Genomic DNA, 17,276 nt, shown 5'->3' with positions numbered 1-17,276 from the left:
GTTGAAATCCTGTCTAGCATGTCAGGCCTAGCTCAAACCTTCCTCCGCAATCCCTCCCTAACTCTCTAAGAAATGCATGTGGGACTTTGCGTGAGTGTTTTCTCAGGTGAGTGTTTATGGTTAGGGTTACTCTGTACACTGTCCCTGAATGATGTCCTTAACCCTAAGAGACGGGGTGTGGGGCACAAAGACTAACTCAGCTGCCCTTCCGTCAGATGGAAGGAATGTTTAAGGCAGTGAGAAGGAAGGGATGAGGGAATGGCCCAGGGCTAAGCTCCCTCAGAGTCTGTCCACCGTGAGGGCGAGCAGTGAACCACTTTTCTGTGTACAAGGACTGGCGCAGGGATAATAAAAATGTTTGGTTTGCACTTTTTTATCTATCAAAAGATAAAAAACTTGGCTCTGGCTGGGTGGCTCAGTTGGTTGGAGCATCATCCCATGCACCAAAAGGTATCAGGTTTGATTCCCCATCAAGGCACATACCCTAGGTTTCAGGCTCAATCCCCAGTCAGGGTGGGTACAGGAGGCAACAGATGGATATCTCTCTCACATCAATCTTCTCTCTCTCTCAAATCAATAAAAAAAAACCAAAAAACACCATATCACCAGGTGAGGATTTAAAAAATAAATAGCCCTAGCCGGTTGCTCAGTAGTTAGAGCATCGGCCCACAGACTGAAGGGTCCCGGGTTCAATTCCAGCCAAAGGCATGTGCCTCAGTTGCAGGCTCAATCTCCGGCCCCAGTGGTTAGGGTGTGTGCTGGAGGCACATTGACATTTCTCTCTCCCCCCCCTTCCACTCTCTCTGAAAAGCAATGGAAAAAATATTCTCTGGTGAGGATTGAAATAAAATAATAAATATATAAATACATATATAACTTGACTGAGGTCCAAGGGGAAAAATTTTCAATTTCATTGACTGGAAGGTATCAATGAAGAAAACTGACCTGCATTTTCATCACTAAAATGCTATACATTTCATAAGTAGCAATATAAAGCCACTGCAAATTTTTTCACCTTTAAATTATGCTGACACTTGGCAGTCACCTGAGCTCTATGAGCGAGGGCCACTCTTCCACTGGTGAAAATCTCCAAACCTGAGCCTGAGGATGAACCTGCCTGAGACACTGTGCCCTAAGAAGCTCTAGAAATGAGAACATCAAGATTTTCCTCTGGCCTTCAGACCACCTGAGGTCTTATGTAGCGGAGATGCTGCTATGTTAACACAGCAGATTTCCTGAGTCGACTCAGAACGCCGTTATTTGTCCTACCTCACCATCCAGCATCCCTTGAGGGTAAGTACTGTCTTACACTTTTTTCACCTTCTTCTGGTGGGGGCCTAGTACAATGCCTTTTATATAGTGGGTCATCAAGAAATTCCTGTTTATGATGATGGTGATGAAGAAATAGCGTGAGAGAAAGTGACTTCACCCATGTGTGTTAAATTTCATTTTCTTTAAAACCGCACACCTACTTAGTGGAAGTCATACTCAAGGAATGTCCTAAGTTGCACACACGTAGAACCCAGGGCTCCTGCTTCCTTCACTCAGCCTGCTAGACTCTCTCAAGAGTCCCACCTGTTAACAGGTGTGGCCCCACACATAGGCATGTGCCTGCTTGTGCTTAGTATAATCTGGGAGTCACTCAAAGGCATTGTTTATGCAAAACATATCCTAAAAATATTTCTCCCATGGACCTAAGTTAGTGCCTGAAATTTTCACCATTGCTTAATTTTTTGCAGTAAGAACCCTGTTAGTAGGGAGGAAAAATACATTGTTATTTTCATCTAGTGATATCTTAGCTCTGATTAGCTTATCTGCCAGGCCACCCAGGGCTCTGAACTCCCACAGCATTTAGAATATATTCTTTTATCACTGCACTCACCACAGTGTATCAAAATGATCTCTATCCCTGTTTTCCCAAGCCACTGTGAGCTTCTCCAGGTTATCTCAAGCACCTGGTACAATGTCAGTGTGGCAAACAGTAGACCCTCAAAAATATAGTTGTACCAAACTTAACCAACCTGTTTCTTAGGCAAGCCCTGGAGAGTCCTGTAAGGAGTGCCTAAAAAAGGTGAATCAAAGGATGTAGAGTCTTGCAGTGAGGAAAGTTTCCATCAAAAGCACTACTTGAGCCCTTACCCTGTGGCTCAGCTGGTTAGAGCATTGTCCAGTACACCAAAAGGTTGAGGGTTTGATTCCTGGTCAGGGCACATACCTGGGTTTTGGGTTCGATCCCCAGTTGGGGAGCACAACCAATTAGTATTTCTTTCTCACATTAATGTTTTTCTCTCTCAAAAAAAAAACAAAAAAAAAAAACCAACAAAAAACCAACAAACATATCCTCAGGTAAGGATTTTTTAAAAGCACTACTTGATTGGCTTCTGCAAGGGGTGAGAGGCCCACCAAAGACAAACTTGCTCCTGTCACAATTTGGTTAACCTCGATCGGTGGCTTACCTTTGAAGATGGGTAGATTCTGCTTCCACTAACATAAAGAGAATTACCCTCAGTAATTAAAAGCATATCAGGGACAGATCCAAATTTAACGTCATACTTTACTGTACCCCATTCCAAAGAGACTAAGCCTGCTTCCTGGGGACAAGGTCTGCATCATGCATATTTCTTGCGTTCTTATGAGTATGACTCTAAGTCTGGCACATATTAGGAAATAAAAAATAACAATTACATAGTGCTTACCATGTGCCAGATACATTCCTCTAAGCATTTTATATGTATTAACTCATTTAATCCTCACAATAATGAGGCAGCTACTACTATTATCCCCCTTTTACAGATGAGGAAACCCAAGCGCACGGGAGTTTATATGACTTACCCAGCGTCACAGAACTCGAATCCATGCTTTTAAATACTTTGCCTGGTGCATTTAAAATGGGAGCGACTTAATCTCTCCCTGCACCATATTTTTATAGCAGATCGTTTGAACCTCGTGGTGCAACACTTAAGGGACGGTCGCCCCCACTAGGTTGTCATTAGCGCGGGGTCATTTTTTGACTTTTGTCATCCTCAGTTCCTTAGGGCGCATTCCTTACGGCGTAGCAGGAAGACTGTTGTGCGTACCTGTAGCCACCAGGGGGCACTGCGGCCACAGGTCCTCTTTCCCCCTCCCTCCTGCGCGGCCCGAGATGGGCGGAGCCAGCGTTGGGCGGAGCCTGAGAGACGCCCAAGGGGGCGCAATCCCGGCGGGCCCCGCGCGCGGCCGCTTTTGAATGGCCCTGAGTGGGGCTCGGCTCGGGAGCCCGGGGACTCCGTAGGTTTCGGGCGCAGCTCGTCAGCGCCGGGGCTGGACTGAGGCGCCGCGGTACCATGAGGCGCCGGTAAGTGACGCCGGGCCTGTGCGAGCCCCGCGCCCGCAGCCCTCTTGCCGGGACCGGACGTGTCCTCGGGCCTGGCCGCGCCCTGGGCCCACCTGCAGGCCCCGCGGGGGCCTCGGCTCGGCCGGCGGCGGGGCTGCCCGGGTCGGGGGCGGTGCGAGCCCGCGGCCCCCGGGGCGGCCCCTCTGCCCGGCCGCGGCTGGGAAGGTCGGGGCTGCGGCGCCGGGGGCGCGAGGGGGCGCGAGGGGTCCGGGCCCGGAGAGGCGCGGACGGAACCTGCTGTCACTTATCGTCGGGTGGAGCCGACGTCTGCGGCCCGCGGAGGGGGAAGCACGGAGCGCGCGGCGGGCTGGCGGGGGACGGGCTTTCCCGACGGCCGCCCGGGCCGGCCGCGGCGTTTCCTTATTTTCTGACGGCTTCTTGGTGCCCTGACAGATGAGCTTTTGTTTAGCTGGACAAAAACTTGACATAACTGCATAAGCATTGCTGATTACAACTTTAAAAACCTCATTGTGTACCCTGAAAAGTTGTTCAGTAACTACCGAGGCTTTTACTTCGCTCTTAAATTGGCTTAAATATGGAGATAACAAAGAGTTGATTTGTTTTCTCGTGGCTTGTAAAGTTCCGTGAAAACAGAGTTGTCTATGTCAGTTTCTTTGCAGAAAACAGAGTTGTCTATGTCAGTTTCTTTGCAGATTAATAAAAAACCAAACACCTGTAACAGAGATTCTGTAATTACCAGTTTAGCACCAGCAAAAATTCTGAGAAACTAGTCCACGTAATAGCTTAAACTTGTAAATAGCTTATCCTGCTTTTCTGTAAAACCAGCTCCAGGTTTGAATCAGAACTGTAGACATTGGCGCTTTTTACTTGGCTAATAACTAAAAGTGTAATTAATAGTAACAGTGGTTACTATTTATTTTGGCTTTCTATAGGCAAGCACTGTTTTGAGAGCTTTGCTTTGGGACAGATACTATTATCCCCGTTTGACAAGGAGGAAACCGAGGCACAAAGAAGTTAAGTAACCTGTGCAAGGTTACACAGCTAATAATAGTTGGGACCCAAGCCGGTTGGCTTCAAGCTTCTAACTCTCTAGGCTACGCTATTGCCTTCTCTGTGGCTTTTTTTCCAGTTCACAAAGTGCTTTCATTTCGTTTACCTCTTTCAACCTGGGATGTAATAGACATATGTGTAAGGTGTGTTTGTGTACACGTATATTCACACACTATAAAATCAACTTGTCTGCTCTTGTTGACCATACTTAAGTGTTGTGTACTGAGCAAAAAAAAAAAAAAAGCCATTGGGTATTTTAAGATACGTGGAGTTCATAAAGTTCATGTTTGTGTTGTAGTTAATAGTTTTAATTCCTTTGTTTCATTTCCTGAAAGTGTAGAGAACAGTTGAAAACCTACGTGTTCCCAAAAATTTTAAAGGGGAAAAAAAACGCAAAACCTAAGTGTTTCTGAAAATATGCCGTTGTATGTTAATGTTTCATTCTGAAAAATTATTGATGAACAGCAGAGCATTTAAATTCATTCATCAGTTATCAAGCGTTTGATTGCTTCTGTGCCCAGCACAGTTGTTAGCCCAGTGGCTATACGACAGAAATGTGTCTGAGCAAAAAGCCTGAGGGAGGTTAGTCTAGTTTGGGATATGAGATTAACAACAAACAAATATATATGTGTATTATGATACTCTTTATTAGTGTAGTGGACGTATACTGAACTGAACTAATTAGTAAAGCTTCTGCAGAGAACTGACAATTGAAGGATGGATATAAGCCATTGAATAGAAAAGTACGAATGGGAATTTTAGTGAGGAAACTCTGTTCAAAGACTTGGAATTGAGAATGAAAGTTATTTTTCTAGGAACAGTAAGTAAGTCTGGTCTATTTGGAAAGTTCCTGTTGAGAAAAAGAAGATGTGGGCAAGACTATGAGGAATGTTGTGTAAGACATATGTCAAAGAAGTTTAGGCTTGAGGTATATATATATGGATATGAGCAGAGATGATTTTGGAAGTTTTAAAACTTTTCAATGTATGGTTCTCAATGGGGACAATCCCCTCCCCCACCCCAGACATTTGGCAGTGTCACAGGATGGGGCAATGGGAGGTGCTACTGACATCCAGTGGATAGAGGCCAGGAGTGCTACTAAACATCCTACAATAGGATAGCCCCTTCATAAGAAGTGATTACCCCGAGCGTCAGTGGTCCTGAGATTGAGAAACGCTGTTCTAAGTTGGTTGTTTTTATGGCCAGCTCTGCTTCCATGTGTTGTAGATAAGTATGAACAAGGAATTTTAGGAGCATGTGTATGAGCAGTATTAAGTTGGGTAGGCGCTGGCTCTGAGACCTCAAGAGGAAAGAAGACTGTTGTTGTTCAAGTCCTGGGGAAGGGAGAGACTGGAGGAAATAGGATAAGAATGGACAAATAGTGGTAAAATGAGAGTTTTTTAAATAACATTTTTTCTAAGTGTGAAAATAATGCATGTTTATGGTAGGAAATGCAGAGAAAGTGTGAAAAAACAAAACACAGTTATAAACTCCCCCCAAAAGAAAGAACAACTGTTAATACTTTCATGTAGCGTGGTTCCTTTCAGATCTTGTTTTATGCTGATAAATATTTTCCTTTTTATAAAACTAGGATTATACATTTTTCTCCCTATGGCGGTTGAGTGTTTTGTTTTATTTTGTTTTGACTCAGCATAGCATGAATTTTTCTCATGTTTCATTTTTTGAAAAATGTTCTTTTTCACGGTCAGTCTTTGTTTTTTGTATGTATCCTTTTGAAATTGGGAATTTTGCTTTGTATTCACAGGAGACATTTTGGAAGGAAGAAATTTAGAATATGGTGACTGATTAACTATACAAAACAGTGGGGGTAAAAGTCTACGGTATCTCCAAAGTTTTAAATCTGGGAAGCTAAAAGAATGGTGGAGCTACTGAAATAAATTGGCACTCTCGTAATAGTTTTCATTTTAGGTATGTAAACTGACATTCACAGAGACTCATAATGACATTTTAATGAGGACCCTTGATGCCTATCACCTCACATCCTTTCTAAAACTCCTATAATTAATCTTCCTTTGATTTTCTTTTTTTCCTTTTTTTTAGTTTTTATTTTTTGTACTAAGCTTATTTTTCAGTTCTTTCTTAGCAAGTCTTCCCTTTTCCCCGTCTTGGAAAGGTTTTTAGAAATGTATTTTCGATTAGAATCCTAAATAAGGCTCAAGTTTGTTTGTGTTGAATTTTACTTTGGGAGAGGTTAGAGGACTAGTTTGGGATTTTAAAATGTATAGATTGCTACAGTTTATAATCAAGAGGTGAGTATAACTGTTTGAGGGGAGGAGGAATTATCTTTAAAAATGCTTGCCCAGTGATGGGATGCCTCATAACATCACACCAGTAAATATTACATTGCTATTTTATCAGTCAGTATACTTGTTCATCTATGTCAGTAAATTTGGTGCTCTCTGGAAAATGTATTTAGGAAAGTAAATTAAAAAAGACACCTTAAACCTAATAAATATTGTACTTTTACTGGAAGCATGCACTTTTCAAAGTGAATAGGATATAATTTCATTGTTGGATTAAAATTCTGTTTTCTACTTTGTGCTCATCTCCAAGTATCTTCTAATAGCTAATATCCATTAACTTTGGGGAAATTTTATATTTTCTTTTTTGTTCTTGTAACACAATGAGAGAAATGGGGGAGAGAATGAATAGTAAGGTTTCTGTTTTCAATATATTAACTTCAGGAGTGGATGACTGTTAGTCATGTGGAGATGACTTGTGGACATTTGGAGAAATGAGTCCAGAATTTGGGGGAAACATTGAGATGAGCTGTTATGTGTTTTTTGTGTGTTTGTTTTTTAATGAATATGTTAGTTTGATTACATTTAAGTCTTGGACCTGGGAGTCATTACACCTCCTTAAGGCAGTGTTTGACTCCTCTGCTGGAGAAGAGACTATTCCTTAAGAGAAGGGGTCATTTCCAGACTTCAGTATGTATTCTGATTTCAGCCCAGGAGATAAAGTGGTAGCAAACCGCTGTAACTGATAGGGATGTGCAGTAATCCTCAATTTAAGAATTGGAGTATGAAGAAGATTAAGAACTTTGTTATAAAAGGACTCTAGCATCCTCTTTTGTTAATTTCTTTAATTCTCAAAGGGCAGTCTACCGTTATTTCAAGGTCTTAGGGTATACTTCACATACTGACCAGGTACTGCAAAAATTAAGCACAAGTGTTAATAGATTGTTAATAGATTAGTCCCAAATCGTGAGGATAGAATGTTAAAATTAGTTTATATTAACTGTCTTTTTGAGAGTTGTATATCTTATTGGTTTATCCTTTCATATATAGTCTCTCTGTCTCGAAAGCATCAGAAATACCTTTAGTAACCAAACAAGGAGTCAAAAAGGATCCTTAAGGTGACATTGTTTTGTATGTGTATCTATATATATATTTCCACTTATGAGTTTAAGAAAACAATTAGAAAGGGTTAGAGTATTTTTCTTCCCTGTGAATATTTCCAGAAAAATACTGGAATGGTCTAACAGGGAGAGTAAGGGATATTTACCAAAACATGCTAATAAAATAATCATCTACTTGGCTTAAGAAACTCCAAGTCTTCCCAAAGATTCAGATGTTTATGTAGCCATTTAAGAAGAAATGTATAGTATACTATTAATACATTTTACTTTCATTGAAATGTAATACTTGCATTTAAATTCGAAATTTAAAAAGTCCAAAAGGACTTTTATCTCATCCCCCAGTCACACATGTTCTCTCTAGAAGTGACATTTTTCCCCAGTTTCTTGAGTATCCTTCCAAAGATATTCAGTGAATATACAAGCAATTGCCCGTGTACACATTTTGTTTTTACCTAAGTGGTAGCATACTGTTCTCCTGTTTCCCCCACCCCCTACCAGTATAAGGCATAAAGTCACTGCAGTAATTAAGTCTGTTGGTCCAAAGTACTGATAAAGGTGTTGATAAAAAACCACCTAGCTTCAGAATTTAGCTAACTTTGTTTTCCTATTATTAATCTCAGTTCCTTAATGTAGTATGCTGAGTGGCCTAGTTATCAAAACTGAGGAAGAGGTGGTGGGAATGGTAATTCCCCATTAGCATCAATTGTGTAATTTCTATTTCAGGTGACTTGGTTATAAGAAAGTTAGAATTCAGTTTGGCCTAATTGATTGTAATGATGTGTCATCATGTCGTACCCACTGAGTCTCCAGAAATCTGTATTTTCATGCTTGACTTGCCTTCCTGAATTTGACATCATTTCGCAGGCCAGCCTCCCATGGGAAACTGAATTAAGAGAACGTGGTGTGATGAGTATCATTCTGCCAATAAAAACAGTCAGGGTTTATTTTAGACACTAGGGGTTTGAGTTGTTCTGGACATCGAATTGATCAGATTAAGGGGACCTAGTTTTATAATTTGAATATTTAATGATTATCAAGTTCCAATAACTTGGTAAATTCATTTCCTCAATAGGAATAAATGTAGCATGTGTAGGAGACATCCAGGTAACCTGACGGGACACCCTTTCCGTGGACAGTGCATGAATAAGCACTGCCTGGGTTTGTTTCTGCTTCTCTTTTCCTTCTCAGTGTTGTCCACCCCCTTCCCCTAGTCCATGCCCTATCTGACACATTCTTTCAAAATGTTAATTTAAAGTTAGATTAGAACCTAGCACAAAACTAAACAAGTTAACAGAATGTATCATTATTCTAGCAGTGTAATAATGTCTCTTATAGCTTATAAAAAGCACAATTAACAACCATTCCCTTTGTCACTTTTAGAGTACAAGTGTTCACTGCCTTTGTAACTCCCCTCCCCACCCCTTGCTCAAATATACCTGAGAAAGAGATGTCGCACTTAGGGAATCATGTAATCTTTTGAGTCTGGCTTTCACATTAAAGGGTTTTTTTGTTTGTTTTGAGTTTTTATAATAAGTTATCTCTACAATGGGTCGCATGATTGTTTAACCCAGCATTTGTTTGAACACTCTTATAATAGTTACGGAAATTAATTTTAAACATTGATTAAAATAAAGTGAAACACTGAGAATCACTTGGCAGTCCTGCTCTACTACAAGCTGTTACTCTTGTAAAATGATTCTTTATAAATATCTTTACTTTAAACCACTCTTCTACTTCATAGTTGAACTCAGAGAGCAATTTTTCTTCCTCAGCTCTTTAGATAAGTCATCAGGGATATCGTCATGCTTAACATATTGTATTATAATTGCTTGTTTTTTTTTCTTTCATTGTAAACCTTGTGGTGATGATGAGAATTTTATAACAGGAAAGGGAAGTTTAAGAGTATGGGCAGAAATGAGGCAGGAAAATACAAGTCGCTATGATATAGTTATATATAATATACCAAGAATTCTTCTACCTTCAAGTGATTCATGTCACTGCATTTTATAATTTTACAATTATTTTGTGTTTCTTTATATAAGAATTTGTGTGTTTTGAGGCTTAAGAAACTATATCCTATTAATGTATTGTTTTCTTATGTTAAAAAAGAAACTTAATTCTTTTATTTAAAATGTAAGTTTTTTACTGTAGAAAGTTAAAACAGAAAAATAAATGATTCAACTGTAATAACACTTTTTAGAAAGAACTTTTATGCTTTGTTCACCCCGCACCCCATTCTACATATATACTTACAGAAGAAACACAATAAATTTAGGAACTGGTAGTAAAATTTGCTGACATCACAAATCATGTTTTTTACACCAAAGGCACTTGCTTCATTAGTGATATTTATGTATAACTTAATAATACCTAACATTTACAGAGTGATTAACCCAGACATTGTGGTAAGTAGATTATTTTATTTCTCAAAACACTACTCTGAAAATAGGAACTTAAGTAACTTGCCTAAGATCACATAACTAGTAAATGGTTAAAGCAGGACTCAAACCTAGGAGGTCTAACTTTAGGACTTGTTTCCCATTACAACATACTGCTTAGTCCTTTCAGTTTAATCATGTAAGAAAAGTACAATTTCATGGTAAATCTTTCAGCGGAAAACTAAAATATGATATTGTTTATTGTCTGTCAAATTTTTGAAGTTAAAAATTGATAATATAAAATCTTCTGTTATTAAGGGTGTTGATAGTGGTCATTCTCTGTTTCTGTTGGCAGAAGTCCTGATGTGGAGGGCAACTGTCCGTCTCTGCCACATTTTCCAAGCTTATGTTGTTACCAATATAGTAAATAAACAATTTAAAACAGGAGTTTAAAAGCATTTTCTTTATAAAAACTAATTGGAATGCCTTGGATAGACTGGATAAAGGCAAGTGACACAAAAACGTCCTATCAAATTTGGTGTAGGTTAGAAAGCTAAAGATAGCCTGGCCAGGCTTGGCTCAGCGGTTCAGCATCTACCTGGGATCCCATGAGATCGAGGTTCAATTCCTGGTCAGGGCACGTTGTCTGGGTTGCGGGCTCAATCCCCACTCGGGGGCGTTCAGGAGGCAGCTGATCAATGACTCTCTCATCAATGATGTTTCTGTGTCTCTCTCTCTCCCTCCCCCTTCCTCTGTCTGAAATCAATAAAGATATTTTTTTTAAAAAGAAAGCTAAAGATAAATGAAGTAAAACTATAACCATTTAGGATTTTGCACTGATAATGCTTTGTGAGTACCATTAAGTTCTTGAGCCACTGTAAAGAAACCCAAAGTAGAAATAGATGATGCATGTGCATGATTTTTAGATTTTAAATGAAAATGTATTCACTAGAGTGGCTAAAATTAAAATATTAATAACACCAATGATAAGACTGTGGAGCAACTGAACTTTCATATGTTGCTAATGAGAATGTAAAATGATACAATCACATGGGAAAGCAGCTTAAGTTATACATTTAAAATTGGTGAGCTCTATGTTGTTTATACCTTAATAAACCTGAATTTTAAAAATAAAAAAAGGACATCACAAGAAATCATTGACAATGGCTAATAATATATATTTTTTAAATATATCTTTATTGATTTCAGAGAGAGGAAGGGAGAGGGAGAGAGAGAGTTGAAACATCAGTGATGAGAGAGTCATCATTGATTGGCTGCCTCTTGCATGTCCCTGACCAGGAATGGAACTGCGATCTTCTGGATCCTAGGTCAATGCTTAACCACTGAGCCACTCCCGGCCAGGCCTAATAATAATTCTTTACACTCATACACTGTTGATGGGAATGCACAGTGATATGACAACTTTTAAAAGTTTGTAAATTTTCACCTGGCCGGAGTGGCTCAGTTGGCTGAGTCCATCCTGTGCACCAAAAAGTTTGCTGGATTGAGTCCTCGTCAGGGCACATACCTGGGTTGTGGGTTTGATCCCTGTTCAGGACATGTACAGAAGGCAACTGATTGATGTTTCTCTCTCTCTCCCTCCCTCTCTCCCTTCCCCCCCCCCCCAAGCATGTCCTCAGGTGAGGATTTTTAAAAAAAAGTTTGTCAATTTTCTTAAAAAGTTAAACATACACCTACTATATGGCCCAGCCATTCCACTCCTAGGTATTTACCCAAGAGAAATTAAATTTGTTCATGCGAAGATTTGTACATAACTATTCATAGCAGCTTTATTGGTAATTGCCCAAACTGGAAACAATCCAAATGTCTATCAGTAGGTGAATGGATAAACAAATTGTGGTATATCCACACAATAGGATAGTGTTCTGCAACAAAAAGGAGTGGACTGTTGATACATGTAACAGCATGGATGATCCTTAAAATAATTATGTTGAGTGAAGGAAACTATTACTCCCCCCCAAAAAGAGAGTATATACTACATGATTCTGTTAATATAAAATTTTAGAAAATGCAAACTATTCTATAGAGACAGAAAGTAGATCAAATGGTTGGTGAGGATTTAAAAGGGGCATAGGAAATTTTTGGAGATGATAGGTGGTTTCACTACCTTGATTATGGTAATGGTTTAATGAGTGTATATGTAAGTATGCTTTAAATGTGTACAGTTTATTATATACAGTTTAACTTTAAAGTTGTAAACAACTCCTTAATCACATAGCCAGCCAGTATTTAAACTTCCCTGATTCTTACACTTTTTAACAGTTTTTAAAAAACTAACCACATTAAAGCTTTCACAAAAAGAAAAAGGGGAAAAGGTAGGGACTTCTGAACTCACTGTACCTTTTACGACAGCATGAATGGACCTGGAGAATATTTATGCTAAGTGAAATAAGTGGAATCTAATGAGCAAAATAAACTAACAAACAAAATAGAAACAGACTCATAGATATAGAGAATAGACTGACAGCTGTCAGAGGGGAGGGGAGTTGGGTGACTGGGTGAAAAGGGTGAAGGAATTAAGAAAAATCAGCAACTCAGACAAAGACCATAGTATGATGATTGCCAGAGGGAAAGGGGGGTTGGGGAGGTAGAAGAGGTTGAAGTGTGGATACATGATGACAGAAAGATACTTTACTTTGGATGGTGAACACACAATAGAATCTGTAGATGATGTACACCTGAAACCTATATAATTTTATGAACCAGTGTCACTCCGATAAATTCAATAAAAATAAAAATAAAAAAATTATTGTCAGCAATATTTTTTATTCTTTTGGAGGCAGGGTAAAAGCAAACATTTTATAGATGAAGAAGATGAGGCTCAGCTGTTTCCAAGGTCACAAAGCTAGTTAAGTAGGAAAGGTGGAAATTTGAACATGGGTCTGTTTGACCTAATCTTTTAGCTACACCAACCGTTAAGGTTGGATGAGTCTTTAAGTTTTCACCCAGGTAGTGAGTTGTGAAACCTACTGCATAGTGAGCAGAAAGCTTTCCAGAGAGCTGGGAGAGGCATAGGGAGCATAAAGGTTAAGCTTTAAATGTCCACTGGCCTCCAAGTGAGAGGACTCACCCCACTTCATTGCACACAGAGGGCATGAGGGCATCTACCATCCTCAGGGCCACACTGAGCCCCATGATTGAGCAGAACAAAGAGAAAGCCAGAAGGGCTGCCTTAATAATCACCAGTCAAAATGTAAATATTCCAGACGCTTTGAGGAAAGTTTGTGGAACTTTCAGTACTGAAAGGTAGACCAATTTCCTGGAGAAAAGAAGAATGGAGCCATGTTCTGTCAAGTGAGTGGCTGAGTGTCCAAGGAGTCTGGTGAAAAGCCATGAATGACATGTGCTCTGCACTTGTTTTTTAAAGTCAGGTTATTGATATACATTTACATGAGTCTTGACATACATACAGTTTTGTGATCCCTACCACAGTCAAGATATAGAACGTGTTTCTCACCACAGAAAGTTGCCGCTCATCCCTTTGTAGTCAACTCCTACCTTCCCTCCAGACTCTGGCAATGATTGATATTTTTCTTTCCCTATAATTTTGCCTTTTCTAGAATGTCATAAAAATGAAGTTGTATAGTATTTAGCCTTTTGAGTCTGGCTTCTCTCATTCAGAATAGTGCGTTTGAGACTTATTCTCATATTGTCTGTGTATTAGTAATTCATTTCTCTTTACTGCTGAGTAATTGATAATTTTTATAGAAAAAAATATTTTAAAATCAATGTAGGAAAGTAAACATTTTAAATGAGCTGTGATGACCAGACATCTCAATTTGCTTGGAACAAACCTAGTTTATGCCTATTGACCCAGCATAATTTTTAATATTCTCTCCTTTCACTCTCAAATGTGTCCTGGTTTGGATGATAGATTATACAGTTGCTATAAACTGACAAGATATAATTATAGTTTACTTGCTCTACAGTGTTGTCAAATTTGCCTTCCAAAATGCCAGAATTATATATATTTATATTTTATATAAATATTATGAGTGATAATAGCAATAATAACTTACATGTACTCTTTTTTTTTTTAAATCTGCATCTGAGGATATTTTTTTTCCATTGCTTTTCAGAGAGAGTGGAAGGGAGGTGAGAGAGAGAAAGAGAGAGAGAGAGAAACATTGATGTGAGAGAGAGAGACATTGATTGGTGGCCACCCATGTTTGCCCCGACTGGGGCTAGGGATTGAGCCTGCAATCGAGGTTCATGACCTTGGTCAGAATCCAGTCCAGGACCCTTCAGTCTGCAGGCTGACACCAAACCAGCTAGGGCTATAATCTCATTTTGATCTTTATAACCATATTTTCATTTTGCATTTAAAATAACAGATTCAGGATAGAATAAAGGACCTGCCAAAAGTAATGAGCTAGAAAATGTTAAAACCTGTATTATCTATCTACACATTTACCCTTAATCTCCCATCTTAGTTGAGAGGCAGGCAGTCTAGTATATTGGTGGAGAGTAGAGGCGATGGTGACAGAATGCCTGGGTTCCAGTCCTGGTTCACCTTTCTTGCTGTTTGACCTTGAGCAAATTATGTAATCTTTCTGTGCCTCAGTTTCCTCACCTATAAAAGGGGCATAATATGATCATAATGTGATAATGCCAATGGTGAGCATATTGTAAGCTTTTGATAAAGGCTAACTATTATTTTTAATATTATGGATTAAAACCACTGCAATGGAATCACCCTCCCTCAACAAAAAACTTCCTGTCCTCTCCATATAAAAAAATAATAGGGGATGTTTTGTTCTTTTTCCCTTCTAATTAAACAAATTTATTAATTTCTAACTGTAAGGTACCTGATTATGAAGGTTTTCTACATTTAGATAAATAGTTTAGTCTTGGTGTAGTAAATCAATTCCACAAACTATGTTCCTTGGAACATCTGTTATCTTTCAAATTTTATGTATATCTGGCAGAATGAAAAAAGAAGTAGAATGATGGCTAAATGTGGGACTCCCGAGTTAAATGAAAGTATGCAGCCTTCTCAGAGCCTTTTTAATGTATTAATTTTCAAGAAATAGTTTAGCCCTGGCTGGGTAGTTCAGTTGGTTGGAGCGTCATCCCAATATGTCAAGGTTGTGGATTCCATCCCTGGTCAGTGTACATACAAGAATCGACCAATGAATGCATAAATGAGTGGAACAACAAATTGATATTTCTCTCTCTCTAAAAAAAATAAAAGAAAGTTTAACGTGCAGCATATTCAAACTTATTTGAACAGATTAAAACATCTATTAAAATCTATCTAGATACTCTAAACATAATTTGGAAAATTAAGTAGGAAACTTGGAGATTTGAGGTTTTTGCCATGAACACTAAAGGGAGTGATTATAAAGGATGATTTCTAGGGACCAGGAACAGGATGGTGGCAGGAAAAATTGAATAGTTCTAACAGTACTTTAGGCTTGAAGTGATGAAACTGAAGATCTAACAGTGAAAAGGGGAAGGTCAGAATGGATCCAGGAAATATTCTGAAGGAAGAGTCAAGAAGACTTAGTGATTGGCTGGAAGGAAGGAGAGAGGAGTCAAATTATCTCTCAGGTTTCTAGTCTGAGAGAAATTTGATGCCAGTAAATTAAAATGTAGCTAGGAAGGGCAGCTAGTTGGTTTGACATTGGGAGAAGCAGAAGAGGTTTGTTTTAGATGTGTTGACTTGGACCTAGCAATGACAGGTCAGGAAGTGGAATACATAGAAGAGAGACTAGGTCTAGAGCAATGACTGAAGCCATGAAAGAATATTTTTCCAATTCCAGTTTAGAGAGAAAAGAGCTATTGAAGGTGAAGGAACCAAAAGGGAGTAAGGGAACAAGGAAAATCAAGATAGTGCTGTGTCATGTGAACAAAAACATGGAGGGGTGGAATTGAAGTGATAAAAATTCTAAATGGTGATGAAGAATGAGCAGTCTTTAGAGTTGGCTTGGCTGACCTTGATGAGCATCATCAGTGCTATAAAGGCTCCCTTACAGCTTCAAGTGACCTTGAAGATGCAATTTTTTCAGATGAGAGGGCAAAATAAAAGCAAGGTTGTAAAGGGTTAAAGAGAAAATGGAAACTAGAAAGCATTCATTGTAGAAATTTGGCAGGAAAGAGAAGAAGAGAAAGAGTATAGGAGTTGATAGAGGAAACCTGAGTACGTTTGAAAGCAGAAGGGGAGGAATCAGTTCAAAGGGAGAAATCGAAGATATAAAAGTGTATGTGGGAGCTAAGTCCTAGATGGGATGAGAAGGCAAGAATTGAGAAAATTGGATGGAGTAGCCCTAATTTTGGAAAAGTTAAAATAGATTCTTCCTATAAAATGGTACTCCTATGTGTTGGCATTTACACCTTTTTCACTTTTTTACTATAAGGGAATTAAATAATTAAGCTTCTTTTTATAAGATAATGACCTTATTACATTAAAATATTTACTTCTTCAGATTATGAAAATAATTCATGTTCATTGTAGAAAATAGAGAAACCTGTAAGTGAAGGAAAAAATCACCTGTAACTCCACCAGCAATAAATAACTTCTGTTAATGTCTTGATAGAGCCTTTTTGAATGGATTGATTTTATATGTATATTTTAAAACCAGGATTATACTATATATTCCATTTTCTGTCCTGCTTTTTAAGATACTGTTATTTTGGAACCTTCTTCCCCTTTGCGTAGTACTTTGTAAAAACTGATCCCATTTGGATCAACCTTGGCATTCTCAGTTCTCTTTTTATCTCCTTGTTTTTTAACCTAATCCAAATTCCATCATTAAATATAAGTGCTACAATGACCAAAGCAGTTATTGAGAATATAGTAGCTGAATTTAGGAGGAAGGAATCAGTATCCCCAGGCTTTAAAGATTGTCCCAGAATATCTTATTTTTACCTTCTGTTCCTCTCCCCTTCACTGAAAGTCTTGAAGAAAAAAGTCCATATTCATCCTTTCCTTTCATTTTTTGTGTGGCAGCTGCCTCATAGAGAAACCAATGATTTGTCTTTAAGCCCTGTAAATTCCCTGTGGGGCCTTAGAAGAGAGAAAAAAAGGTTATCCTTATAGAGGGAGGCATGGATGGGAGGTAGTTCATAGATTATGTTCATCTGTCCCTCCTTCGACATCTCAGAAAAA

General features: G+C 38.8%; 1 protein-coding gene across 3 annotated transcripts in view; it reads left to right on the top strand.

The window, feature by feature from the left end:
- Positions 1-3,229: 3,229 nt before the first annotated feature.
- Positions 3,230-17,276, top strand: part of KATNBL1 (katanin regulatory subunit B1 like 1) — a 33,008-nt gene continuing 18,961 nt past the window's right edge. The window contains exon 1 of one of the 3 annotated variants that reach the window (XM_016199535.2): positions 3,230-3,334. The gene's annotated coding sequence lies outside the window, so the exon portion shown is untranslated. Of the gene's footprint in view, positions 3,335-6,173; positions 6,314-17,276 lie in introns of those variants that run through there. The other 2 variants (XM_016199537.2, XM_016199536.2) reach the window with 2 other exon arrangements.

Source organism: Miniopterus natalensis, chromosome 1 (genome assembly GCF_054644295.1).
Source record: "Miniopterus natalensis isolate mMinNat1 chromosome 1, mMinNat1.hap1, whole genome shotgun sequence".
Taxonomy (NCBI): domain Eukaryota; kingdom Metazoa; phylum Chordata; class Mammalia; order Chiroptera; family Miniopteridae; genus Miniopterus; species Miniopterus natalensis.
This window is presented reverse-complemented; position numbering and strand designations above follow the sequence as displayed.